Below are 22,531 nucleotides of genomic sequence, written 5' to 3'. Positions count from 1 at the left end.
CCAGCAATCTCCTTTCAAAAGAGGCCTGTAGTGTATGGAAGGAAATTAGTAGATATTATGATTACTCTGTAATATATAAATGGGTTCTTTTCTTCTTTGTAGCACTGGGGATTAGCAGGAGTGAACTGCTGGTTAATACTGTGGTTATGCAAAACAGACAAATTAAAGACAAGACAGATTAGGCTAATTGGCTAGGCAATTCTGTTCCTTTTCTCCATCATGAAGGGTATGATAGCATCTAGTTTTATCCTGAAACTGCTTTAATCACAGAACTTTCAGGGAGCTGTCACGGCAAGTCCTTTGGGAATGCACTTGCAATTCCCAAGACTCAGTTTTATACTGACCTGCTAGACTATGTTGCTTTTCTCATGGTCCTTTTTTTTGTATTATCCAGGACTGTATACTATCTACATTGCAATATGATTTCTCTTTTTGAAGTTAATGCTAGGAGTTTAAAACAGAAAATCATGCTAGTTTATTAAATGCTTGTATCTGTGGGAAAAGAAAAAAAGCCCAATTGCTTGGGTGTGAATTTTCTGCGCCTAAACTGCTCAACCCAAACTCTTCCTGTAAGATTCTATGTCTACATGCTGTGTCCCAAGGCAGACACCTCACAAGAAATGGTCCATGTCTCTGCTGGTAAATTCTCTTTTCTTCCAGAGTGACTTCAGAAAGCTGCATATCAAAAATAGCCCTTGGAATATTAACTCCTGAACCATGCTGGAAAAAGCATGCAAGGAACTGTACCAAGACATTAGCAGTATAGATGATGGGGTTCTGGGACATGGGAATGGTTCTGGGCCCTCATTAGTTTACCAGCACAGCTGTAGCCTATACACTAATTATGAAGCAACTGCTAAACATTGTCACTATGCACTATCTTTTGTACTAAACAGGGGAAAAGGAAGAGGAAGGGGGGTGCCAGGGTGAAATAGCTAGTGTTCTCTAAAATCATATTCCAGTCAGTTAGCACAGTAACTTTCCTGTATAGTAGTGCCTTAGTGTGAAAATATCAGTCTCACTGTACATTATTATTCTTAAACTTCCTCTTACAAAGCTGAATTCACATAAGTGCAAAATATTGCCCTGATTGCTCTCAGGATTAGAAAAGGTTAACACTAGAATCTGACCAATTTTCATTTTTCAGTGAAAATCTCAAGCCAAAAATGTTCATTTATTTCATCAATAAAGTTTGTCCCCTTTTTTAAAATCTTTGGGATTTTAACTGCGTTTGTTTCACAGGTAATTCTGGGGAGAAAAAAAAAAAAAAAAAAGATTATTCCAGCTATTCTTCCTTTAAAGTATTGTAGAAGGGTCTGATAGAGTTCTACTTTTCAGGTGGAGTGTCCACCTTCAGTCCCAGTGCGATTATAGTAGGATGGCAGAGAAAAGGGAGAGGGAAAATATCAATGGTGACATACTGGAGAAAGACTGGCTAATGAGCATGTAAAAAGAGTGTGTAATGAGAGGACAGAGTTCATTGCCTGAAGAAGGACCACAGAAAGTATCCTTTAAAGCCTAGTGGATGTAGTTCAATGGCACACAGATCTTGCTTCTTACCAGACAGAGATAATAATGAGGTGTTATTTCACTGAGGACAGGTAAGGAAAGAAGGAGAAAGTTAAAGTGAGAAAGAATGCAAGAAGAAAAGAAAATAATGAACATTGGTGGCTCTGGCAGTGTCAGAGCAGCAGAAAATGATAGAAAGACAAACAGGTTCAAAGCAGCCGTTGGCAGGGCTCTATCAGACATGTGGCTACCATCAAAATGATGGAAGAAGACCAGGTGGCCACTGAATGGGGACCAAGATCACAAAAGCAACTCAGTCTATGGTTGAGTACAATCAAACATAGGTGACGATCTTTCAGCAAAACCAAAACAATTAGAAAGATAGTGAAGTGAATCAAGGCAGTGGAAAGAGTTCAGATGGTGGACAGATATTAAGAAGGCTGAAGAAAAGGGCAAAAAAAGATCAGAGGAAGACTAGAAGGATCTAAATGGAAGTGAAAATGTCACACGTGTTGTATTGCCTGGGAGAAAGAGCAAGTAATTGACAAATTTGGACTGAATACTTCGCATTCTTCTCTGCTGCCAACTTTTGTAATTTCCTTGAAAGTTTCATGGTGTATACTGGTGTCATTTTTTGCTGTGTTTTTATCTCAGAAATTCCCAGTTTCTGCAGTCATGGAATGAAAGTAGAATCTAAAATGTTATTAATAATTAAGTAAACTAACAATGGAGATTAATTTCTTGCCCTTCAAATTTCAAAAAAAAGACCTTGAATATATATCTTCAGATCATCCTAAAGCCTCAGGAATCAAAAAACAAATACAAAGTACCAAGTATATTGCTGTGTGAGATCTCACAGTCTTTTGGTGCCTGATTCAGGATATTTTAATCTAAGAATCTGAGAAAAACAGAGACCTACTGTGACTGCATCTCAAAAAAATGACAATTGTATTTCTGGTGTCCTGGGAAAAAAGAAAATTGTTAGTATTAGCAACAGGGCATAATTCCTCTGTCAGTCATGTCAACATATGGAAATGTCAGATAATACCAGGAGGTAGCCAGACTTGTTCTGTAAACACTAACTCAACCCAGCATGAATAATTTCCTCCTTTTTTTATTTTATTAGTTTGGGGGGGTTTATGACATACAAGCATAATTTTGCCTTCAGATGGACCATTTAGTATTAAACACAAATACCTTCCTGCTTTTCTGAATCTTGTCTCCCCATCACTCATGCATCCAGCTGCCCTTCAGAGAATGTCTTGCCGAATGAAACACATGGTTTTTCATTATTATTTCCTAATTTGTTTATGCTCTTTTCTGCTCATTTGTAAAAGTGGGGTGGGAGGTGGGGAAGAGAAGACAGAGCCAAAAGCAATTGATATGTCTGTCACAAGATGGTGAGCCAGGGAGATACTGATAATGAATATATCCCCTGTGTTACAGGGGAAAGGAATAAAAAACCCCAAACATTAAACTACTAGCTCAGAGAATATAAATTTCTGGTGATATTTGATAGACTGCTGAATGGTGTCCCCTGGGGAGGCACTGAAGTCATTCAGCAGGTGACACAACAAAGCATAGGTTTCTAGGGGACATTACTGCACAAGATTGAGAAAGGGGAACCATGGTACAAGGTATTCTGCTCCCCTCCATAAACCATTGCTCTAAGAGGAAACGCTCCTCTCTCTATTATTCCCAGGTTCTTGCAAACAATAGGGAGCCACAGGCAGGCGGAACTGGTGAGGCACGTCTGGATGAATGAAGACCACCAGAACCATCTCGTAATGCCCTGAATCAATGAAGGTGCTCAGTTCAGCTGTCTAGGTGCAAGCTACTGCACTGGGACAACATCATTTTGGTTAATGATGGTATGACAACACAAAATTAGCCTTTCAAGCTCCCTGATCTATGCTATCATTTCTTTCATGTGGACATGACAGCAGTAGGCATTTAGTGCCCTGATCATTAAATTTTATCTTTAAAGGGAATGCAGACATACCCTAGGAACGTTTGACAACACAAAGATAAATCCAGTCACACCCAAGCTATTCAGGTCTATACAGAACACCTTTCACCTCAGTATATCTGAGACACTAACTGCCTCAGAAGAAAAATCCTCACACTAATTCAAATCCAGCTAAAACATATTGAATCTCATTAGCAGAATAATTGAAAGCCCATACAATATTTCTGTTAGTAAATGTGAAGCTGAAGTATTTATGGAAAAAATGCATAGCCACACTAATGAATTAATTATGTACCCTGTTAATATAGAGTTAGAAAGGTATCATAATTCACAGCAATGTTTCAAAAAGACAGACAGTAAATTTGAGATTAATCAAAAAATATCTAAATTTAGTAAATTAGTCTACTGATAGTTGCAACAGCACATTACAACTACCTTATTTCTAAAGATGGGAAGAGATAAAAATTATACATGAAAGGTGTGTTCAAGTCATCAAGCAGAGTGTGGGACCTGGGACACTCTTTTTCCAGGTTTTTATAGTCAAATGGCCCATACACTTGGCTGAAGTGTCATGCTTATTCTCTCTGACTCAAGTAATTCTGAACTCCTTTATGCAGGATTAGACAGTTACACCAGAAAAGGTCATCCTACCATACCAACAGAGGTTCCCAGAAAAGAAGCAACATTAGAAGTAATGAGCACATTTAGGACCTCAGAGGAAATACATTTGCAAATGGGATTCTGCTATTTTCCTGACAGAACACAGCTGTGACATTCAGCTATATGCTGTCCTTTCTTGAGAGTTACAAATGGGGCTTTCCATTTATTTCCAGGCAGTGAAATCTGTGCAAATTATAATGACAGGATCAAAGACAACTGACTGGGATCCTATAGTGGTTAACAGCTGTCCATCCCCTTTTTCTGTAAGAGCTCATGTGAGCTGAGGTGAAGAGGAGGATCTTCAGTGACTTACTAGTAATTTCGTTCATGCTTACTATGCAGAGCACTTATGCTGGGTTGCAACTCATATGTCCTGCAGAAATCTGTGTTCTATCACACAGGCTAATTTTATCTCTGAAAGGTTGTGCTGGAATGACAAAAACTCAAGGCACTGCTTGAAGCTACGTTCACCCATATTTTGTAATTGACTGCTCAAAGCAAACTCCAGCATTATCTTTCAGGCTCTTCTGTCACAAAATCTTTGTGCACTGGTGGGAGAAGTGTGGTGCAAGCTAACAGCTGACAGGACTATTCTAACCATTCCAACCAAAAGAAAGAGTCTTATTGAGTGAGTCTGAGGTCTCACTACCTATAGAAACTGTGTATACACTGATATATCAGTCTGTATAAAAAAGTGTTTCAACATCAGTTTAAGACACAATTTATGCATTATTAAAAAATTTAATCACATATCATGTAAGTGTTCCTCCAGCTCAGTGATTGAACTTCTTGTGGATAGTCTCAAGAGATAGGGAATAGTTATCTACCAGAATCTCGAGCATCTCTTTCATCATGAAGTTGAAAAAATGAGTTTAATTCCCAGTGGAGATGAAGGGAGAACTATGTTTGCCAATTCTCCAAAAATGAGCTAAAGAAATATCAACTCACCAAAGATGCAGCCAGAGTATACCTATATTCAGAGGAGAACATAGCCATGATTTAGAAAAATGAAAAGGTGTTTATTTGAAGAGATTTTTACTATCACAGGCAGGTTGAAAAGAAAGCAACAAAACTGTAAGGTTGAGGACCCAACCCTCTAACCTCTCAGCAAATATTGGAAATACCTTTTACTATCTAAACTGGATACAGTAGAATTGCTTGCTTGTAAATTAAGAAAACTTAATGAAAAACAATAAGGGGAAGTTTGAATAATAAACTTTTAGTATCAACCATCAACCTTTTAGTTCTGAGTTAGAAGAGGGAGAAAAATATTTTGTAACAAAAATCTCTGTGAAACGTGCACAACAATGCACAAAGTGAAGAGAACCAGGATGATTTGGGGTGACTTTTGCAATAACATTGGAGAAAAAAATGGGGTTTGCAACTGTAGAATGAGAACATGAGGTGAAAAATTCTCTAGTGGTCAAAAGCATTGTCTCTTACGGGGGAAAAAAAATGCAGGAAAAAAAACCCAACAGCATAGATATGTAATAAAGGCATTTCCTAAAGCAGAGGTTTGACATTTTGCCACTTTCTGGGTATTGCATACAAAGCAAAGGATAAGGAAGCCTAGAAGGACTAGATAGGCTAGAAAGACATGGAGATGTTGAATTTCTAAATGCTCTACAAAAGGCCAGTACACAGTTACATCCTTTCAGTTTGCAATACCAAAATTAGATAAATCTCTCAGCAACCAAAGACATCCTGCTTCTTTCAAAGCTGAGCCTGGATCGAAACCATACTGTGTGAAGAATGACAGATACATTACTGAAAAGGAAAGTAAAATCTATCTACTAAGACAGCAAGGTTTAATTTATAATGACCCCAGGAGGAAGAAAAGTAAAAGTCAATGATAGATTCCAATAGTAGCATGGTATTATTGCCTAGAAATACGTTCCTGTGCTAATGGATCTTAGGCAAGTGCCACAGATTTCTAGTATGTGAACAAAATGTACTAAAAAGTAGTGTACTAGTTCCTTACACCTTACAAATGAGACCCAGAAAACTGAAGGAAGCTGACATGAGTCATCTGATAGGCTAATGGCATGACCCAAAACTTGAATGTAAGCAGTCCAGAATCCCAGGCTGTGCATCCCTATAGTGAATCCATTGCAAAGAAGAAAGCATGAGCTGTGTTTATTGGATTTTCTTCTTCCAGGTACTAGTCACATACTGTGTAAATACCTATTTGGCCATCCTCATGTTACTTCTCACTCACAGAAAGTATACAGAAGGTTTGCAAGTATTTGGAAAGAAATTAAATCCTACATTTAAGCAAGGTTACAAATATAAAACTGCTCAGATTTGGTGTCTCCCTTTTATTTCAGAGAACCACAATTGATCTATTTAGGTTTGATGGTGTAACATTAGGAAGATACCAGAATTTCTTCTCATGTTTCAACTTCTCTAATTGATTAAATTTTTACCTGGCTCCTCAGATTTACCAGCTGACTTACATCCCAAGTTACACAGTTTTGCTGAATATGGTTTTAGGATCAAATAGACTCAGGCAATGAGCAGCCCATTAGCAAGTTAATAAGCTTTCACATGAAAACCAACTACAACAAATGTTAGGTATGTCATCAGTCTGTTGATATAGCTACATTCAGATCTGCTAGGTTTATTACTTCTTTACCATGATTAATTACTAATCATCATACCTGAAGGTTTTTGCAGTCATGGATATTTCATTGTGCACTAGTAGAACAAAAGCTTCTACATGTTATAGGCAACCATATGAGGTCATTACAGATAATGGAAAACAGCTTGTGAATAATTTCATTGAAAAATTCTATAAATACTGTGGAATCACATATATAAGTGCACCCTGTACTGTTGAAAGTGAAAGGAAAGAATGGATTTTTCTTTATCTTTGCTTGAAAAACTTTCAAAGCAGTGAGTAATGAAGGAAGAGACTGGCAGATGGCTCTGCTCTGCAGTTTCAAGTGTAAAGCCTGCAAAATTCTCTCTTCTTCACTTTGTAAAACCTTCTCTGAGCTTTCCTGTTGTAACTCCAGATAGCATAAGTAAGTAGGACATGCAAAAATGACCCTCAGAGCTAAAAAAGGAGAGCATGGAATAAAATGTAAATCAAATACACAATGATATTAAATCCACAATTTTTGCCCTCTTAGAGAATATAGAATCATTTGTCACCTCTACTATCAGACAAGGGAATGCTGTCCTCATCCTGTCAAAATGACCAGTAGTAGAAATTTGCCAAATGTTCATTGATATTTAGGAGCAAAAAAGATGAGCTGAACATTGATTCATAACATCAAGCGGCATCGAAACCTCAGTGTGACCCCTCCAAAAAGTCTAAGGAGTAAAAAGCCAGGGTCTATCATTCCTAGAAAGGAAGGTAAAATAAATACTCTAAAAAAATTATTACATAGAAATATAAGATTCCAGGCTTCTTGGAGAACACAGCCAGCACTGCATTCTAGGGTATGTTAGTTCTATGACGCTGTTTTCCCATACATATATTTATCATTAGTATTATCAATAAGGGCATTCGACTCAACATTTCTAATAGCCAATGTTATCCTTCAGAGGAAACTTGAGTATGTTCCTCCTTAACCACTATATGGGCTGGGAGAGTTCCTTACACCTGCAGTCAAAAAAGAACAAAATCTGTTGCCCTCAGTAAAGCATTTTGTCTTCTTTTCTCAATAAATGATCACCCCAGAAGTATTGGATTGCAGCTCAGAGTGTATGAGCAAGGGAATAAAGTAGTCAAGAATTTTACTCCCTTATGAAGTCCTGCAAAGCTGTGCTCCCCTGGCAGAACTGCTGATTTTAGCTTCTCTGCAGTGGGCTGGGTTGGGAGGAGTCCTAAATTTGCCTTTGCTCCACTTGATACACAGCTGCTGGGCTCCACATTCCCTTCTGTAAATGATGATTGAGTCCCCTTTCTAGGTTGTGCCAAGACAGTGTTGTCCACATGATGTGTGGAATTTGGGTAGGTACTACCATCAGTCTGTGGCAGGATTTCAGCAAGGTACAGTGTCTGTCTTTTTGTCTGAGGAGAGAATGACGGCTAGACTTGAGCATCTTGACAAATGAGATGACCTTTTCTGCTTTCTTACTGGGCAAGTCAGCCAGCTTTGGAGAGAAGGGATTTTTTAATTATTTTATTTAGGTTTAACCTTCTTCCCCATTGACAGAATGACAGAAGAAGGGAGAGTCATCAGCAGAAGCAATAAAGCTGCAAACCTGCTGAACAGCAGCTCTGACTAAACAAGAGGGGAGGATGTGGCCTGTACCCAGGTGTTTGTAAGAGGAATCCCCACATTTCCCCCAAAAGATGTAGCAAAAGAAGCAAAATGGGAATGGTCTAACAAGAGCTGTCTTTTGTCCTTAAAGTCTGCTTAGGAGCTACCTTTGTTTCCACAGTGCCTGGATACATCTCAGGCAGAACACACCCCTATTTTGTTCCTTATGCCTTTCCCAGAAGATTGTAAAGGTAAGAAAAATCTTGTATCCAAGCACCTCAAGCAAGGGCTTTTATCCACTTTAAGATTCAGGATTGTTTTCAGAAGAGACATTTAGGGTGTAGTCCTCTCCTGGACACGTGCACACTGTCTCTGCAGGTGTGTATTTGTGCCATCCACCCACATTCAGTGCAAATCTTTTTCCTGGACTTGACTTGGGAAATATTGGCCCTACTGTAACAGTGCCACAGATCATTATTTGATGGTTGGAAAGTGCTGCATTCAGGGATTAAGTGGAGATAGCTGTGGCACTGCAGAAAACTTCGACAAGCTGCTGCCTTTTACATAACTTGGAAAAGTTACTATCTAATGTGCCTTGTAGGCAGATTAAAATTAACTTATCTCGGTCAACAGAAACTACAGACAGAGCCAAATGATTCCCCACAATGCATGTGTTTCTCGCTTCCACATTAGCCTGACTATAAGTCACAAGTCAAAGACGAGTCTGGTCCTAAATTCATGTGGCTATGCACCTATTGAAGGTATAACTCTGACTCACAGTGATTAAATTTCAACGAAATATTGAAGAATGCTTAAATGGTTTTGACACCTCAGCAGTAGAAAAGATTTTATTTTGTCTCGACTAAACTTCATAACTATGTTTCAGAAAATTAGTTGGTTTTTAATGACCATGCTGGCAACTTTTTGCAGTGCCATGGAAAAGGTGAATGGACAGAAATTTTTTGTAACCACCAGCGCAATTTCTCGCTCCATAGTGTAAATACATAGTGGCCTGCCACAGGTTTCACCTAGGTGGTTTTTTTTCGCATATGCAGTCTGGGTTTGTCTGCAGATACTGGCCTTTTTATTCTCTGACGTGTCCCAGAACTTTCATAGACATATTTCTGAAACCACTGCTATGTGGATTTTATTTTTTTTTACCTTGCTATGGAATGAATCACTCCACACTCCCTCCAGCATGCAGAAAAATGTGATTGCTGCTCCTGAACATATGGTACAGCCTAAAAGAAGTGTTATCTTGTAGGAGTGTATCTGTATGGATCACTTATCACACAGTCACCAACGGAGGATTTTGGAGATAGCATCATTTTTTCTTTCTCAAACTGCTCATGTTCAGCATTTTTCTGCCTAGTGCTATCCAACATGCTTATGATTCCTCGAGAGAGGAAAGCCCACTCCTATTACAACTGGTCTTTTATGTATTGCTCAGCAAACTTGGATTTGCTGTAGTGCCAGGGACTAGTTGTATAAGATGCAAAAGAAAACATATAAAAGTTATCCTCCTCTCTGTGTTCCTCATTTCTGTGTGACATTATGCCACAATTTTTTGTCTCTGAAGAGAGCAACCTGTAACCATGTAAAAAGACAGATTTTCAAATTTACAAATTTCTATGCTGCTTTCAGTTTGAGAGAGAACATGTTAGCATAATATTTTACCCCAAAGCAATCTTCTCAGATTACAATGTTTGTCTCCATCAAGAACCTATAAACATCTTCAGAAAGACTAATGTGATGAAAGCAAAGGGTCATTATTTCACGGGAATTCACTACAGTTTTAGGCAAATACTCTGAGGACTTCAGAATGCTTTAACCAATATCCAAAAGTATCTAACAAGAATAGTCTCTAATGGAAATCTTCTATAAAACTCAAGAGACAGCTACCCTGAGCTGAAGGAGCACCTGGCTCTATTCTTGGCTATAAGACAATCCTATAGAGGTGGAGGTGGCTCCTCTGATGTTTCTGTGCATTGGCAAAAATAGATTTAAGGCTTGGTAGAGTAATGGCTACAGTAGTTGCCCACACAAAAGTTTACTAAGATATGACAAAAGTGGACCTAGCTAGGAAACCTGACTGAAACACAAATCCCTTACCTAAGTAGAAATTGCAAGTTTGATAATGGCTGGTGTCAGAAGCGCATACTTTTAACAATGGGAGGAAGAAAATTTTACTATGGATGCAGGATACTCAAATAAAGGTGAATTCGAAGTATATGGGGCAGTATGGCCATAAAAGATGGCCAGCAAAAATGCAAATGCATTGACTGGCTTCATCTTGGTTTAAATCAGAGTAGAGTCATGGAGATGAGCACAGTGGTCCTAGGAAACCTTTTGGTACTGAGACTGTTCACCCAGCCACAAGCACACTATGCTTTAACACTTCCTTCAGCGTGTATCAGCAGAAGTGTTTTAAGGCTGTGCCTGTGCTCACTAAACCCAGCCAAACCTGCACCACTGCACTAAGTCTGTGATTATTTCTTAAGAGAAACCTGATACTGCAATCTCTTAACTACAGCCCTGCTGGCATTGAGACCTTGACACAGGCATATCAATAACATCAGCAGAAGCAGCGAAGAGGAAGACACTGATGAATGACTCCGGTGAGCACTAACCATCCCAGGCAACAGTACACCCAAAAAGACATATCCAGACGAGCCCTATTCCACAAACATACATTCCTAATCCAATGTATGAACCATTGGATTCCACAATCCAAGGGTGCATACAACCATACAATGCTGTATGACTAACAGCATAGAAGGCAGGCTAAAAGGAAGAGAGATGTGTCTGCAGAGCTCAAAATAACCTTGGACACAACAGTCCAAGGGACTGGCTAGCAAAGGGCGTCCCTACAGTCAAGCAAGAAAGAAGTATACATCTTCATAATTTTCCCTCTCAGTTGTAGCCCAGTGCAAAGCATCATAATACCCTCTTCTCAGTATACTCATAGGTACAAATGTTTCTTGCAAGCTGGATCTTGCTGAGATAAAATCCACTGAAAAGATTCCAGAGAAACAGGACAGGAGAGACATAATGGATCATAGCTTAACAGCTTACCCAGGGAATAAACAATAATAGAGAGAGACTTTGATCCTGCCATGTGCTTTCTGCACCTGTGGACATTGCTTAAGGTTTGGTAGGACCTTTCCTACCAGAGTTCTAGACTAGGAGTCTCTGAAATGATCAGTACCTGTTGTTTCCATCAGCCTTACTTTCAGGACTGTAAAGGGAGGGTTGGTACTTGGAGACAAGCACTGAGTGAAAGCTTGACAGCCTTCTACCATGTCAGTTTAAAAGGCTCTTCTTAGTTCTTCAGGGAAGACAAGACCATGTAATACTTATTTTTGATACAGCCTAAGAAGATCAATTCAACATACGACTGCTGTGACATGACTGCCAGTTGAAGTAATAAGTATTCACACTCACAAAAGTTAAGGCAATTGAAATCCTAATGCATACAATTGTACCATTAGAGTACACAGAGATGTTCAGTTTTATTGAACCTGCTGGCTTTACCAGAAGACTTTGATTGACAGTTTGACTGCTTTTATATTGTTGCCTTTGTAGGGCGCTGGTTCCCAAATGTTAAGAGCAGTACTAGTAGTCATGATCATCTAGTCTGGCCTTCTGGACAGCAGAATCCAGCACAGGTTGAGGAGTTTATCCAGGGATTCTTCCACTGAGACCCAGCACAGCGGTTTACTGGACATAGGGTCTTAAGGATTTCTTAGGAGATAAGGAGCTGGTGATGCCACCTCCTCCTACTCGTTCATACCACAAGGTTAATATGTCACAGCTCATTTCCAATTTGAATGTATAGGTCTTCATTTCAGTCTGAGAAATATAAAGAGTGGTTTACACATCTGCATATAAAGACAAACCAATAAGAAAACAACAGACTGAGGCAGGATGGAGACAGAGTCAGCCTATTTAAAGCTGTTGCAAATTATTAAAGTTGTGATTTTCGGTTTTGGAAGAGTCAGGAGATGGTATGAGCTTCTATACTTGGGGGGAGGAGGACAGGGGTTGCGGAGATTTGGAATAGAAAGAATAATGTCATGGGTGATGGATGGTCTATTATTGGCCAAGACAACTGGCTAAATAGTCAGTGGCTCCCCATAAAACAGTTGAGGGATAGGCTTGAGAAAGCCCAGGTGGCCACAGGCAATCTGTCCAAGCCCATAATAAACATGAAGACAAGTATCCAGAGTTTATTTATGGGAGAAGACCCAGGACAACTGGTTGAAATTGAAGGTGATGCAAAGACACCATGGAAAAAGGAAGACCATGACATTTCATGTGAAAAAGGAAAAAAAACCATAGTCCCAGGTATTTAAAACCAGTTTTGGTGTGTCCAGAGATAGGTCATTTGTTTTGTATCCAGCCACTTCCACTTGAAATGTGTCTGTGACTGTGAGGTACTTCTGTGTATTATTATCACTATTTAAAAAGACATAGAAAAACCCCCAAAACATTTAGAAGCTTTTTCTGAAGGTCACAGGACCACAAGAACATAGAAGAATGCAAACCCAGTGTCTTTTCAGCTTAGCATGTTAGCTACAGTTTCTACAGTACTACTCAGTTCCAAGGTGCCTGTACTATCACTTTGATCATCAGAAAGTCTGTGGGAGAAGCCAGTATCATTCAGCCCAAGGCTTTTGTGCAGCAGATCTTTAATGCTTTCATGACAAGCCATTTTCAAAACTTTTGTTGTGTAGATGAAATAAAGATGACCTTTATTTTTTAGTTTTCTCCATTCAAGGTCAACAGCAGTTCTGTGATCTACTGACAATGGCACATGATGCTCATGAAGGATATCCCATTGCTGCCAATGATTAACAGTTGCATTTCACTCTCCTGAGGGCCATAAGTCACTCAAAGCTTCAACATTTGAGAATGATGGAACATCCCTGGAACAGATAAATCCATAAATCCTTCCAAGCCAACAAAAAATTGCCAGATCTCTAGGAGTTTCTTCACAAGTCAGGCTATAGTTTTCAGATTAAAATGTGCATGTAATACAAGAGGCGGGAAACCAGATCACTGATAGGAGAAATCAAAGAAGCAATTTAAGGCTGGTTATTGTCATTTTGTTCACTGTTGTTCACTTTGCAGGAAGGAAATGTCAGCCAGGCAGACATCATTTATTGTCCACAGTATTTGCATCTGTGGCAGTCATTTCATTTGCAGTTGCGCTAGGAAGCACATTCTGAAGCACACGACTTATGCCCAAAGCAGCTGTATAATAACATCACAAAACAGCCTTCAAAAGGACTGCCTGTGGGAGTAGTGTATCAGGCACGTCATTCGGAGATATATCTGCTGATTTTAGCCATGAAAAGTTTTTATTCCTGATAGCTCTGTAGAACAAATTCATGTAGCAGAGAGAGCTGAACTAGCCTAGTGTATTGTCTACAAATGGCTCAGCCACTAAAAGCTCCACCTTCCTGGTTGGCTAGAGCTCAAAGTCTACCACTATGGAGAGAGAGAGTCTTGCTCCCATCCTGGCAACATGGGGGGCCAGCCCTGCTGCCTGGAGCTGTGGTGAGTCGAGCTCACAGGTCCATCTGAGATGGGAGACCCAGGGAAAGGGAGAGCTGCTGTCACTGTGCTCTGACTGAGCACTGGAGCTGGCAAGAGGAGGAAGAGCAACCCTCCTTGAGCTGCCTCTGCAATCACTGTCTAAACTAGATGGTGGACCTAGGTGGTACGGAAACGTCTCCTGGGGAGCCAGGCAGTCTGTTTGTGTAGGTTGTCAACTACACTCAACTTTTTTGTAAACAAACCAGGACATGTGAAATTGTCAAAATGCTATCTGTAGGAACTCTCAGCTACACAGCATAAAGTTCTGCTTTGAAGTTTAGCAGAGCTTTTCTGGACTCATAACAGAAAGGTCTCCCGTAGTTCTCAGAAGCTGTGGTGTATTTAAAAAGAATAAAAATATTAAAATGAAGTAGGTTTATTTGTATCTTTTATTTTTAATAAGAGTGTTCACAGGTTCAAGAAAAAAAAATTAGCCTCTTCAGCTATCCATTTTCAAAAGCAGAACTTAGGAAGCTTTTTTTTACTGTGTGCTTTTCAGTGAAAACCTTTAGAATTTTAATGGAATAGAATATTATTTCCTACATATTTTTCTTACATGTTGTGTAACTTCACTTTTCATTTTGAGGGAAAAAGATCTACATTTTTGCAAGTTGTTCTACCTATAGATATTTAGTATTAGCAATGGCCTAATTAAGAAAAACTTGAATATTTCTTTGAATAGTTAGCCTCTGCAAAATTTTGGTGCTTATCCAAATCTGACTGAACAGCAGTGAAATTTCCATAGCTTCTGAGGATGCAAAATAGGACTGGAAGCCACAGAAAAGGCTGTTCTGCTTCCATCCCTGGCCTGCTCTACAGGAAAAGAAAGCACCTCATGTTACCCCTGCGCTGGAGTAGAGAAAATACTGAATTTTTAGAGAACTGTGTGTGTTAACTCATCCTTGGAAGCAATATTGCTGTTTTTATCTCTAAGTCCTCATGGCAGGTTGCTTCCACCTGTGATTATCTCAAGTGTAGTTGCCATTATGTATGTGACAGGTATGTGTATCAGGAACATCCTACGTTGACTGATGAAACTGTGTCCTAAGTATATATTCATCTACCTGTGCTCAGTAAAATAATGGTTAGCATAAAAGGTATCTCAAAATAGTGGGGTGAGAAGAGAGAGCATAAGGTTAAACAGCCAGTCAAATAGTAAAACACAGTCCCAAATGATTTATCTAGCAGAAATATTTAAATAAAGAAATCTCTGCAAAGAAAAGTCAAGTCATAGCTCTCATAATTACACTAGTTAGCAAAAAGTCTCACAAAACCTCCAGTTTGATAATTCTGAATAGAAATAAAGCTGAAGAAATCTTAGTCCAGTCATGGATTAAATCACAAGTGGAAAAAGAGGATCCAGTCCTGACAAATGGTCTGTTGTGACTTAGTTCTACTCAGCCCTTGATTTGTAGAAAAATCCATAGGGGAACAAAATTAAAAGAAATGAGGATTGCATTAAGCAAAGTTACATATAATTCATATTTGGGAATGGAACAGGGGAGGAAAGATAAAGAATTTTTTTCCGCCAAATTGATCCCTCTGCCTTCGTGTACCTTTTTATGTGTTCACGTCACACTTTTCATATTGTATCTTCCATCCTCTGCCTTTAGCTAAATGTTGTGCAACTCTTTGCCTTTTTGAACTGTCATTAAAACAACATGTAAGACACAGCACTGCAGATAAACAGCAATGCATGTCACCTGGTAAGTTGTGCTGTCACTGCAAGGAAAAAGACAGAACGTCATGCACTCGAAATTGAGCAAAACATCTGAGAAGGTAAAGAGGGGCTTCTTGTTCCACCTAAGTGCAAACCTTAGCTGGGAGGGTGCAGCTGGGATGGGACAAGTGTGGTATATATTGCTGGTGTCAGAAAATGACTGAAAAATGTGATGGCTTCCAGGACACAAACTTCAGCCAGAGTTTTTCAGCTCCTGCAGCTGTGGCTGTGTAAGGCAGAGCCGTTAGGTTTCTGTCTGGCAGAGGGATTCATTACTCATGCCAAACCATCCCCTCCCTGAGGGAGCTTGTGTAAAGTGCACAAGTATTTTGCATTAGTTGGATGTCTCTCAAACCACGTGTTCAAAGCTCTTACAGGCACTAACACTAGATGCGTCTGGCAAAAACTTGGTATTCTGATGGTAAAACTGGTCGGATACCTCAAATGAAACACATTTTTAGTGTTAAAATAGGGGGTTCTGCGAGATCCATTTTTTTCTTCTATCTTGTCAGGAAAATTAAAATGAAAGCTATAACTGTGGGCAGCCACAATGCTCTTCCTCTCCCTGGCACCTGGGAGGGGCCCTCTGCTTCCAGTCCTTGCTCTGCTCCTCCACCATGTCCTCTGCTCCTCTTCCACTCCCCCCCAGACAGCTGCCCCTTCTCCTTGTACACCCTGACCATCCCTTCACCAGTGCAGGGGCTGAAAGCAGGGGCAATATGAGGGGAAGGAAGACCTCTGTGGTGAGGAGAGAGAGAGAAAAGTGAATGTGGATAATTTAAGGAGCTTTGCTTCCAGGAGGAGAATAACTCTCCAAGGAGCATGATGCATGGTGGGGATGGGGCTGTCACTCCCAAAGCTGTAACATCCACAAAGAGATTGATAGCAACATTTCCACATGTCCAAATGAAATACTTTTAAAGTTTTCTTTCCATAAGCAAACAAAACAACTGTTATGGAGAATTTTCAGCCTGATTCTTGACAGAAACAGATGTTGCAATATTGGAATTTCCCATGGGACAGTTATTCCAGGGTTTGTTCCATTTTAAGCAGGGCTAGAAAATAAAACTGGGTTGATATATAGTTTGCTTCTTCATAGCCATTGCAGAGGCAGGTGATTGGAGGGTGGGCTAGACAGATGTTGCACGCTGCTGCAATGACTGTGAAACCAACTAGTGTGGATCTTTTTTTTTCGTTAATTAGTTTTTAAATCTGCTGCTTGTTCAATGTAAGGAGCAATCAATTATTTTGTGGTTCTGTTCACACAGATAATACAGCTGATTAAGGTTTGCTTTGGGTAAACTGAGGCACTAGCTTCAAAATTCCCCAAGATAACATCTCTTGTTTGGGAACTAGTAAATGTGACCTGATTTGAAAAGCAGCCTGCAGCTCTTTTGAGTTTAGGCCTCCCTGTCATCAACAAGCTCAACCAGGGTTAAGCAGAAGAGAGGAAAATGGCAGAAGCCAGGAAAACACTTGCAGATCATGTCCTCAGGGACTTTCAGACTCTGCTTCTATGGCTTTTCCTGGACTCCCTTTGCTAGCCTAAAAACATGGAAAGTTTCTGGACTGTAATCACTTAAAGAGGGGTAGAAAATAGGTGTTAACCTAGTGCAGACGTATAGTTTCGCTGACTTATGGCCATGAAGCTCTGCAAGCATCTTAACTGGGGAAGTATGGGGATCAGCAAACTGTCAGGAGGTGGGTCCCCATGACTAGCAAAGCCGGAAACTTCTAGCACCATGCAGCTGTAAGGTCACAGCTTGGCCACCTTGAGCTGGAGCACAATCCTGACTAAGTTCATTGTAAATGAAGGTTCCCAAATGTTTCGTCAAAACCCTGGCCTTGTTACTGTGACTAGCCATATCCAAGGCATGCCAAGAGAAAATAAGGAAGAAAACTGTCTGCAGCACAATCCCACATACACACAGTGAAAGCCATGAGACAACAAAAACTCTTACTAAGACTTTGCTCAATACCACCTTTGATAGTTGAACAACATCTAGTGACTTTAAACGGACAGCTATGAAATAGCAAGGGATGGAGAAGAACATTATGTGGATTTGGACAGGAAATTGTAGGACTTTGCCAGAGTTAGGCACCACTGGAAAAAACACACGTTACAATTCCACGTTGCAGCAACATAAACCTTACCACTATATGTGCTAATCAGGCCAACGAGCAGCTCTCCTTGCCTGCTTCTCTGTGATACTCCTTGTCTTCTTTGGGTTTTTCAAGAAAGACCAGACAGCTTTGATTCCATTCACCTGTAACGTCTAGTTCAGCACCTCAGTGAGCAAGTAAATATTTGCCTACAGTACAGCTAGCAACAGGAACAAGATTTACATACTGAGAAACTAAGCCTGCTAAGAAAAAGGGAATATTTTTTTGTTTGTTTGGAGATGCAAAGGCCAAATTCAAAAAGCCTTATACTTGCTAGATAAAATGTATCCTTTAAAGGTGTTAATACGAAGGTTAAATCACTTCTTCTGGAGTAAAGCTATATCATTATTATTATTTTCTACTCTAAAGCCAAAATATCAACTAAACTCTGCAGGAAGTTTTATGTCAGTGTGCTACTCCCAGGAGTATGCCACTTCTGCCCTCCGAAGTGCTATTCCTTCCACTCTACTTGGATAACCAGCATATTCATAAACCCCACTGAAACCAGTTATAAACACCTGTGCTACTACACAATGAAATACAAAGAAAATTCTATGAGAAAACCCAAATGAAAGCTGCTTAAGAATAAAAAAATAAAAGGATTTACTCTGAAAAATAATTAGCTAATTAAACCACAGCCAATATAATTATCTACCATGAGAGAGCCTGGATGGGGAAAACAAAGAGAAAAGGTGAAACAAACAACGGTATTATGTTTTAGTGGGGAAAAACCCCAAACAGCTAAAACCTCGTATGCTTCCATTAGGCAGAGTTTGTATAACATAAGATCTTACCACCTCTTCATCCCACTCCAATCTGGTGTTGTACAAAGGTGCAGTCCTAAGCCTTGAAATGGGACTGTTGCAGTCCCTCAGGCTTTTCACAGGTGTGAAACCTGATCCCAGTGTTTATTTCACCCTTCTTCTTGCAAACAGTCCTTCACCTCATAAAAGACATCAGTGTCCCCAGAGAAAGAAAACAGAATTTAAACTACTAGCCATATATATAGCCTTGTGTCCTCCAGGTGGCTCATCTCCCTAAGCAAATCATACAAGAGCCAAGCATCTATCACAGCTACTTCTGCACTGGTTTTCTAGCAGAGAGATTGCAGCATTGTTATTGCCACTGAGGGTGCAGGAGGTTTGTCTGACACTACCCAGAGAAGATGGGGCTGTCACTGCCCTCTGCTCAGCCAGCAGCCTGTGACAGCACCCACCCCAGTTGCTATGAGGCCCTGGACATGAGGATCCAGGTTCTGAAGGTGACTCCTTCCATGGTGGCTGTTCCTCCTTCTGCCTGCTTGGAAAGCAAGGCACTGTCACATCATGGACTGAAACAGTAACCAGAGGAGGTGCAAGGATCAAGGGGTGGAGGAGAGAAGCAGGGGTCCTCTTGGCTCTGTAGCCTGCTCAGCTCACATGAACATCTGGCTCCCTTTTAGGGATGAAAGGGAAGAGGCACAGAGACACAGGAAGTTTAAGGCCAATTACCTCATTTCTCCTCCCCTCTCCCATTGCCTAACATTTGCAGCACTGTCAAATTCCTCCCCATGGCATTCCCAGGCCATGAACCTCTGCACGCAGCAGAGAGAAGAGCAGGCACCAGGCTAGTGACTCATCCTTGCCCCAGAGTAACCAAGCTGAAATTCTGCCTCTACATACTCAAATTAGCAAGATTCAAGTTCACTTGGATGCTGCCATCCCAACTCTGCACTACAACGTGCGGGGAGGCTTAGTGATCACTGCCGTGTATTTTCCCATTCTGCAGCAGCCTTCTGGAGAAGAGGTGCAGGCATCCCCCACACTCCCAGCACCAGCAGAAGGACTGATTCATCAAGCCTGACTCTCTGAGGCAATCTGCCAGACAACAGAGCTGCTGGTGGGGTGCCTTGATGCTGTCAGCTGCCTATATGTCTATCAGGCAGCTACTGCTTGTGCAATCCCCACTCTGAGAAAAATTCAGAGCATAGTTTGGGATACCTACATAAGAACCAATTCCACAGTCCAAGCCAATTAAACAAACAAATGGATAATAATAAAAAAAAAGTTTTGGGTTGAACAAACAGCTTTTTTATTTTTTTTCTTGTCAAAAGGAAGTAAATTCTGGAGTAATAAATATATTACAAAATTTAAACCTAGGTAAATTCAAAGTGATGCAAGGGGAAGAGGAGGGAGGACAGATGGGCAAATTCAGCACAAGTTCACACCTAGTGCTGGCTGTCTCAAACTGTTCATCTCTGCAAATAAACTAGTCTGTAAACCAGGAGCAGCTGAACAGAAGGGGGTTATGGTATAGCCTTACCTTGCTGTCTACAGGGATTTTTCAGCCACCCTAAAGCATGGCTGTAGCCTTCAGTGGATGAGCTCTTTCCCATCCAGGCTAGGTATCTCTCTCTCTTGCTCAGCACCAGTACATCCCTCCCTATTGCTGTGGCATACAGGTGATTTTGCTTCCACTCTACAGTGCCCTCCACCAAAGGCTGAAGCCAATTCCCATTTCCTTTCTGGGCAGTGTCACTTTGTGGGATTCTGTCAAATGCTCTGGGACCTAATATGATCACACTGTGACTCTCAGACATCAGCAGGGCTGTGGCAATAGGGCAGATCAGCCTGCTGGCTGGGCCACTTTTTCTCTGCTATGAAAATCAGAACATTTCTTTTATAACATAGAAATTTCTCAATGGCATTATAGTTTCAAGATTTCTTTAGATTGCAGTAATAGCCTGTTATCTTCAGCTAGGACTGGATTACCTTTGTGCCTGGCAGTATTACAGATTATTATGGATTACAGGGTACATGTCTGTACTGCCCTCATATTAGACTGCAAAACAAGACATGTTTGGGGGAAAAGGGTAATATGACAATGAAATAACCCTTATAATGTTATCAAAGACATCCATTACCTCACATTTTCTTTCTTTACCATTGAAAATTTGAGATAGATTTCTCCTGTGCCCTTTTAAGAACAAAGAAAGGATAAATGACTTCCTGGTAGTACAAGACTTCATTGAAAACCTAAAAGTACAACACTCAAAAAAGTACATGGAGTATGAATCTGATTTCTGCCTCAAGTTTTAAGTTCCTCAGCTTGTCTGAAATCCTCCTCTTTCATCTTTCCCTGACCAGAGCATTAACACAAAAACTACTCACCATCAACAGCTCAATTAAAGCCTCAAAATAGGTTTAAATGAGAAAAAAAATTTGCATTCACCTTATATTGAATCACCTGAAAAGAATGATTTTTGCTCACCCTGAGTGCATGTATTTCTCTCAGAAAATCTGCCTATTATGGGCAAATCCAAAAATAACCAGGCTTGTAAGAGCTAAATCTAATGAAGATTTTATAACATAATTTATTTACTCCCATGTATTCTTCTTTTTTTTTTTTTCCAGTTCTGTGTCTTTTTTAGTTCTATATTTTTCAAATCATGAGTCTTAAGTCATTTCTCTAAGGAAACAAGCTGTATCATTGCTATTATATGTTAGGGTTTTAATGAGCACAATCATTGTACAAAAAAGTACAGTTTTTCTGAAAACAACCTGAACATGCAAGCAGAAAGCCTGGTATGAAAGAGAGAGGGTATAATAGGAAATTCAGAACAAGCAATTAGATAGGTGAGTCTGCAGCTATGGCAGTGAAATAAGACACTGTTTTGGCTGTGTTTGTAACTTTGAGTTATTCTCCCCCTGCCATCCTCCTTGTCCTGTCTCATGTATTTGATAGATAAAATAGTCCTACATAAAAAATTAAACATAGTTTCTTGCATGAACCCCAAAACAATGCCCACAGTCAGAACTCAGCCAGTCAGCGCTGGAGAGAGAAGGAGTATCAGGAACCTGCTGCAGGGAGAGCAGGTGTCCTCCAAATCTCTCCTGCCAAAAAGCTAAAACAAAGAAAGCTTTGAAATGGGTAAAAAGGCTTCCTGTGACTTCAGAGGGGAGCTGTATGGGGTAGGGTGTCAGATGGCTGGGGAGGCAGGAGCTGTCAAGGCACCCTGTTTTACCTAGCCACAGCCTGGAGCCTGCACGTGAGCAAGTCAGAGCTAAGTTAAGCAGAATGACCTCAAACTGGCAAGGCAAATTTTAGGAACTCAATATGGTTTAGGAACACAATATGCTTTCAAGCTTTTCTTTTTTATTTACAACTCTCTTGCAAAGCACCTGTGGATAAAAATAAATCATCCTCTCCTTCAAGCAGGTAGTTTTCAGCCACTACTTTTACTATAGGGTCACCACTCTTGAAGGAGATTCCTTAGTAGTCTGGAGACTACCTGGATTGCTGGTGTCCTAGGTAAAATGAATGGTGAAATGAGGGGAGGGAGGAAGTTCTCAGATGCAGATTTAGAAAGGCTAGGAGTAGTTGTAATGCTCTATGGTCACTGATACTTTTCACCTGTTTCCTAAAAGGACCCAGATGTCAGCAGCTGTGACCCAAAATGAAGAAAGGATTAGAGTGGATCTTTGACACCACCTGGAACTCAACGGATCAGCACTGGAGAGACAATGAGTACTGGGAACTTGCTGCAGACAGCACCTGAAGAAGTGAGAACTTGGACATCATGTGGAGGATCTTGGGTGCTTAAATGTGCATTACATATACAAACTATGGAGGAAATCAAGCCTTATTGTTTTCACTGTTCCTTTTGAGGAGATGACACACCTCTGCTGCATACATACATGCTTACAGTGAAGCCCT

General features: G+C 40.3%; 1 protein-coding gene and 1 long non-coding RNA gene across 2 annotated transcripts in view; one reads left to right on the top strand and one right to left on the bottom strand.

Moving 5' to 3' along the window:
- The window catches only part of LRFN2 (leucine rich repeat and fibronectin type III domain containing 2), a 77,372-nt gene that overhangs the window by 7,419 nt on the left and 47,422 nt on the right, over positions 1-22,531 (bottom strand). The window lies entirely within an intron of this gene.
- The window catches only part of LOC142038009 (uncharacterized), a 92,830-nt gene that overhangs the window by 56,424 nt on the left and 13,875 nt on the right, over positions 1-22,531 (top strand). Inside the window, exon 2 of the long non-coding RNA XR_012652497.1 lies at positions 22,243-22,377. This is a non-coding gene — a long non-coding RNA (uncharacterized LOC142038009). The remainder of the gene's footprint in view (positions 1-22,242; positions 22,378-22,531) is intronic.

This window comes from Buteo buteo, chromosome 12 (genome assembly GCF_964188355.1).
Source record: "Buteo buteo chromosome 12, bButBut1.hap1.1, whole genome shotgun sequence".
Taxonomy (NCBI): Eukaryota; Metazoa; Chordata; class Aves; order Accipitriformes; family Accipitridae; genus Buteo; species Buteo buteo.
Note: the sequence above shows the minus strand (reverse complement) of the source record. Positions and strands in the feature narration are given on the sequence as shown.